The sequence below is a fragment of the Prosopis cineraria genome, unplaced genomic scaffold, assembly GCF_029017545.1.
Source record: "Prosopis cineraria cultivar Desert tree isolate PC_DT_omini unplaced genomic scaffold, ASM2901754v1 PC12, whole genome shotgun sequence".
Classification (NCBI taxonomy): domain Eukaryota; kingdom Viridiplantae; phylum Streptophyta; class Magnoliopsida; order Fabales; family Fabaceae; genus Prosopis; species Prosopis cineraria.
In genome coordinates this window covers 7654757-7661843 of record NW_026555343.1, presented here as the reverse complement: position 1 = coordinate 7661843, position 7087 = coordinate 7654757, and the positions used below count along the sequence as shown (strand labels likewise).

Below are 7087 nucleotides of genomic sequence, written 5' to 3'. Positions count from 1 at the left end.
TTTATGAAAGACATTATAAAGTTAAGTGCCTGTGTATCATTTAATATCAATAGGTGTTGTCTTCATTTGTTAGCAAGACATAAGAAGCCCAGAAAAACTACATAAATAACTTAGGGCTTGCAGAAGTGAAATAATTATATCGTAGGCCCTTTTAATTATGAAATAATTGTCCAAATCTAAGCACTATCTTTGCAAATAAGATTTTCACTGAAAAGACAAGAATACCCATGGTTTTCAAGTATATATCCGTATATTTACTCCCAAACGTTCACTTATTCACAAATAGAAGTTCACATATATATTTACAATGTACAATATGTTCACTTATTTTTTAGCACAGGTTCACATTTTAACAGCTACAGTTTCACATGTTTACAGCTATATATTCATACACAAGTCTAAGTTCACAGTTAGGGAATGTGAATCTATTGTTGTAAATATGTGAACCTTTACTTGTGAATTAATGAACGTCTGCAAGTAAATAAGTGAACATATACTTGTGCTAGGGATACTTGTGTCATTTCGGTGAAAATCTTATTTGCAAAGAGAGCCCTAAACAATTATTTCAGAATTGAGAGGGCCTGCAGTGTAATCATTTCCCTTCTGAAGACCCTAAGTGTGTGATTCTTCCGGAATAAAATAACAATTATATATTTCACAATGCTTGCCTCTTCCTAAATGGTTTCATTTGTCTAGCTAAGATTGAGAATATGCTTTGATGCTTTGAAAAGCACTGAGAGTATAGAATTGGCTTGTTCTTGAACTATCTTCCACGCCAGAACCACATGTTGTTCCTCTGTTAATGTTGCACCGATCGCACATCTAATCACAAAAGCTCCTTCAACCATCCCATGTGTCATGTACGCTTTGCCCGAACCATTAATTGAATCCAGCAATTTCTTGTTCACTTCATTTGCAAGGCATTCTTTACCATCATTTATGATTTACCACTTAACTCATGATCTTCTTCATCAGAACCATTACAGAAGCGTTTCTTATAAATTGCTCTTGGTGAAACCCTAAAGCAAACGAGAGAAAAATACCTAGGTGCAACAACCTCGAACCTCTTATCCTGCTTCACAAGGTCTTCAAAAGTTTTGGCCATTTCCACGTGGTTTCTGAGGAAGTTTCTGAGGTTGTCCACTCCATAGCTACGAAGCACAAACCATAGTTTCAGGGAGTGAAATTTCCTGCTTAATGCTATCTGCCAATCTTTGTAGTCGATCACTTGGTTTGATTCAGAAGCGTTGTTTCTCAAGTACTGAGGATTTGTTGAGAGGGACTTCGTTAAACAAGATGAATCCTTTACCCAAACGCAACAGGTAGTCAAGTTGGTAAAAACCACTTGTGTGCATTGAAGCTGAATGAGTTTGCCCCTTCAACTCCATCAAGGAAATGCCTGAACTCTGGGCAAATAAGGGCCCCACCTGCATAAGCAGCATCCACGTGGACCCAAACGCCACAGTCCTTTGCCACGTCACACAATGCTCCAATAGGATCAACAGCAGCAGTTGCAGTGGTCCCCACTGTGGCACAGAGAAAACAAGGAACTAGACCATTTTCTACGTCCTTGATTATTGCAGAACGGAGTGAATCCGGTGACAAAGCAAATGAACTTGACTTGTGGGTTCTAATGGCCCTGAAATTTTCTGGATGGATTCCTGCCATATGAGCAGCTTTCTGAAGGGCACTATGAGTTTGATCAGACCCATAAACAACAAGCTTCTTCAGTTTCTCCTTTCCGATTTGCCTGAGCTTCTCATCCCTTGAAGCCACAAGAGTACACAAAATGGCCTCACAGGTCGTCCCTAACAACACGCCACCTCCGACATTACTGAAAAAAAGAAAGCTCTCTGGGAGTTTCAGAGCTCGTCCAAGCCAATCCATGACGATGCTTTCAAGCTCGGGGGCTGCAGGTGATGATATCCAATTGAACCCAACAACACCGAACCCTGTGCTTAACATCTCGCCCACGAGACCTGCGACACTGCTACTGCTAGGGAAGTATGCGAAGTAATTTGGGCTCTGCCAATGTGTGATTCCTGGGACGATGTGTTCTTTTACATCATTGAGTATAGTTCAAACGGTTCGGGTTTACTTGGAGCAGAAGGTGGCAACATTTTTCGGAGATAGCCAGGTTGGGCTTGACTCAGAACTGGGTAGCTAGCAACATTACGATAATAATCAACGAGGAAGTCGATCATCATGTAACCTTGCCTCTTGAATTCTTCTAGGTCGAGAGGGTTCATGATGATCGCTGTTGAAGATCACCTTAAATTTCAGGACACGTACGTTTTTCTGTGTGTGTGCGCGCACACACACACACGCACACACACATATATATATGCGCTAGTACATTATGTATGTAATTTCAAGTTTGAACACGTTGCTAGCTACTATGCTGATAAAAACTTTTATATTCATGCTCTGCTTTATTTTATTTTTTTTTTTTTTGGGTACATCGTGCTCTGGTTTAATTTGAAATCAGTGCATGTTTGTTGGCCAACACTGCTTTCAAATATTAATGATCTAAAGTCAATATTTTAATTAAAATTTTGATTAAGCTTAAACTAAATATACTACAAAAATTTAAACTAATAAAATTTAACTTGAAGAATTGGAATACAAAATAGAAGAATTAATTATAGAATAAAGTTCGAGGAAGCGATATATTGGATATCATTGGAACCTGAAATTATTAATAATCCTTCTTAGGAAGAAACGTTGTTAATAAGGCCAAGTATTCCTTCCTCTGTCCCTTATTTTCTATCTCAATCTTAAATTTTTGTAAGTAGATACACTCTTTCTCATGACATTAATTTATAGAGGATAAAAAAAAGCAAAAAAATTTTTTTACGTTTCTTGATTTGTGTCTTATTCAATATCAGGACTTCTATTAAAGGATTGAAGAAGTATATAATATATATTCACTTGACCTTAGCTAAAAGAAGGAGAAAGGTACGTGTATATCTTCACATAAATACATGCTTTTTTTTTTGGGTCAAAGCATAAATACATGTTTGTTAAGGCACTGACAATATAATTAACTGAATGTGATGCCTTGCAATAATGGGTTTCATATACAGCTCAACGCCAGTGTGCATATTAAATTTCTAAGTTGAGTTTTTATGAAATTAGGAATATTCTCTGCCGACAATAACCTCATTTGAGAAAGAAAGATCACAGAATAAATAAATAAATGAAGGACAAATTGACCCATTGGTTAAAAAAAAAAACCTTATATCTAGAAAATATTCACCAAATTTTTAAAAATTTGGGAATATGATCGATTGACATTGATGTACAAACGATTTATCATTGATATACACTACTAGAAAAATGAAATTTAGTAAGGAATTTTGTCCCTTGTTAAATTTATAGCTAAAAAAGAGCTCACTAAATTTAGTGAGAAATCATATTTTCCTCACAAATTAGCGAGAGATTCAGTCCCTCACTAAAATTAGTTAAAGATTGAATCTCTCACTAATCCCTCTCTAATACTATTTAAAATTTGATCACTTTAGCGAGGGATTAGTCCCTCTCTAATCCCTCACTAAATATGCTTGTATTTAAAAATAATAATGCCACATCACCCATCATGTGTACATCAACTTGTGACATGTCACCAACAACTTCATGCCTTATCGACTGTCATGTCACCTACCATCTTGTGCCCTATCACCCACCACATGTGCGATAACTCATGATATGTCATTGTCCACTTTACGCCATGGCACTTGCTCTTTATCATGTTATATATTCATTATATTTATGCCAAAACCAAGACTTGAACCCTTGACCTCATACCTTTTAAGCCTTATACTCTCCTTGTTTGCTAGTTGAACTGAAAGGCACCTATGAAAAGTTAAATATATATTATTTAACTACATAAATATATCAAATAATATATTATAAAAATATGCACATATATACACATTAAATTTTATTTTCAATTATTAATATGTTAAAAATATTTATATTTTATATAAATTATTATTTATATTATATTTTTAATAAAATGTTATTTTATTAATGAAAATCAACTTAAAATAAAGAAACTATTAAATAATTTTATTATGGATATTTAGTTAATTTTTAAATTTAATTTTTTATTTTTAAATGAAAATAATTAAATATGTAATTAAAAGTTATTGTTAAAAGTTAATTTTTTTTTCAATAATTAGCTAGGGACAGAATCCCTCGCTAATTATCTTATTTTAGAGAGGAATTGGTAGTCCCTCACTTTCCTCACTAATTCTCTTATTTAGAGAAGGATTGACAGTTTTTCATTATTTTTATCGCTAATTGTCTTATTTTAGAGGAGGATTGGTAGTCCCTCACAAGGTACTGAAAACCGAACCGGTCATTGAACCGGCCAAACTCAGGGGTCAGGGGTCATGGGTTCAACCGGGGGTCAAACCGGAGTCAGACCGGTCATAATAAAATAATATAATTTAAATAAAAAATGTATTAATTCTCAATACATTCATACATATCCAAGTCTTAATATCTCATATAACATATAATAATAATTCTAACAATAATAAAGTATAACAACATTTCTATATTTTTTTAAAATAAGGTTAACTAAATGATAAAAAAATTTCAATGAGTTAAAATAATAGAAATAAAAATTTATTTTAAAATAAAAGATAATAAATGAAAGTGATATATTTTAAAAATTATTTAATTAAATAATTCAAATTAAAAATAATATAATATAATATATATTTATACTTTTTGATTTCTTTTTACTTCTTTCATCCCCTTATCTGACATAAGTATATTTTTTTTTACCCTATGACTCCTATTGACCTATCATTAATCATTATCATGTTAAAAATAAATATATATCTTAATTAATCATTATTAATTTTTTTTAAATTTCAACCCGCCCAACCCGCCTGAACCGAGGGGTTGGGCGGGTTAATCCGGGTTAATCCCGGGTCACCCGAGTTAACCTGGGTTAACTTAAAACAAAATAAAAAGAAAACCGAACCGGACACATGGCCGAGTCACCGGTTCACCGGTCGGATCGGCCGGTTCGGTCCGGTTTTAAAAACAATGGTCCCTCACTATTTTTCTTGTTAATTCTTTTATTTTAGAGAGGGATTGACAGTCCCTCGCTATTTTCCTCACTAATTTTAAGTCAAACTATGAAATCAACATTCCTCACTAATTTGGTATTTTAGAGAAGAATAGATGATCCTTTGCTAAATTTCCTCGCTAATTTACATTTTTTTAATAGTGATACAAATGATTTATTATTGAAAATTTAAATATTTATAAGAGGTTTATTATTAACTAGACAATTTCTCGTGCATTGCACGGGTTAAAATTAAGAGATTTGAAAAATATCATTGTTATTAACACATATGAGATAACTAAATTTTTGGGAGTTATTCTGTTGATCTATGAGCATGATTGTGCGTTGCATAAGTGTACACATGAATATGATCAGCATGACTTTTCTTCATAGGTGGACACCTATTTTGAATTGAAATGCCTTCTCTTATAATGCCCAATCACAAATGAATCCATCATTAACGTTTCTATAGAAGACACCATGATGACGAACATAGTAAAAGGAAATTCATGCCAAGTACTGTCATTCAAGCATGGCAAAGTTAAGTTCTTGAAATCTTCAAAAAGTACGTGGGTGAACCCAACAACCTCTCCCTGACATTGGTTGAAAAGAGGTGCAAAACTCCTCTACCCTGGCTGCCCAACTCTCCACTATTGACAATAAACCCACTTAGGAGAATGGCTGATCAATCATTAATGAGGGCATATGAGACTAAAAGATGCAAAGATATTCCTGTATTGAAAATAGAAACTCTCTAGCAGGACTTAAGAGCATAGGAAACAACATAATTAATGCTCCCATGATAGATGACTCAAGGAAAATTTAAAATAAAATTTAATGCTCTTGTCCTGTGAAAAGATAAAAATTAATTAAAATAAATAAATTAATTAAATTATGTCAACCAATTAAAAAATATTTAATCACATCAATCAATGAAATAGTAATATTAATATTAAATTAAAATTAAATTGATTGTCCCATGAAAAGATAAAATTAATTAAAATAAATGAAAAATAAATTAAATTCTGTCAACTAATCAAAAAAAATATTCAATCACATTTAAATGAATCATCCCGTGAAAAGATAAAAATTAATTAAAATAAATGAAAAAATAAATTAAAAAATATTCAATCACATCAACCAATGAAATAGTAATATTAATATTATACTATAATTAAATTGATCGTCATGTAAAAAGATAAAAACCATTTAAAATAAATTAAAAAAACAAATTAAATTCTATTAACCGATCATAAAAATATGCAATCAATCTAAATTGATTGTCCCATGAAAAAATTAAAAATCAATTAAAAGAAATAAAAAATAAATTAAATTATATCAACCAATCAAAAAAAATGTTCAATTACATCAACCAATAAAATTGTAATATTAATATTAGACTAAAATTAAATTGACCAATGGGAGAGGATAATTATCATTATACTAAAATATGTTGACCAATGAGAGAAAAGAGATTTGTGACCAATCACATTCATTCCACAAGATTTGTAGATATATATTGATATACAATAATATATCATTAACAAATATAATAAATAGGCCATAATGTAAAAATATAATAAATATTAAGTTATTTATTTGATTTAATCCTATAATATGGACTATATTTACAAAAGTTCGAAGAAAAAACTAGGTTGTTCACACTACCTCCCTGCCCTGGTTGAGCAAATGGGCTCTTTGGGCTAAACAATAGATAGGAATCAAATCCAACCCTGCCAAAACATATACTCCTTCTATTTGAAAATGTAAGACATTTTTAATTGAATTTTATCCCTCAATAAAGTAGTTAACTACTTTATAACTAACCCTATCTTTTTATATTTATCTCTATTAAACACCCTAAAATAAATATAAAGTCATTATCAATAGGAGCACTTTTGAAAAAAGGCAATGATTACACCTCAAAAAATTAAAAATGTCTTATATTTTTGAACATTCAACTCCTCAAAAAATGCTTTACATTTTTTAACGGAAGGAGTA

The 7087-nt window shown here is 31.7% G+C and overlaps 1 pseudogene; it reads right to left on the bottom strand.

Annotated features, from left to right (window-relative positions):
- Nucleotides 1-344: 344 nt before the first annotated feature.
- On the bottom strand, nt 345-2267 carry LOC129289599 (phenylacetaldehyde synthase-like; annotated as a pseudogene).
- Between the last annotated feature and the right edge of the window lie 4820 nt (nt 2268-7087).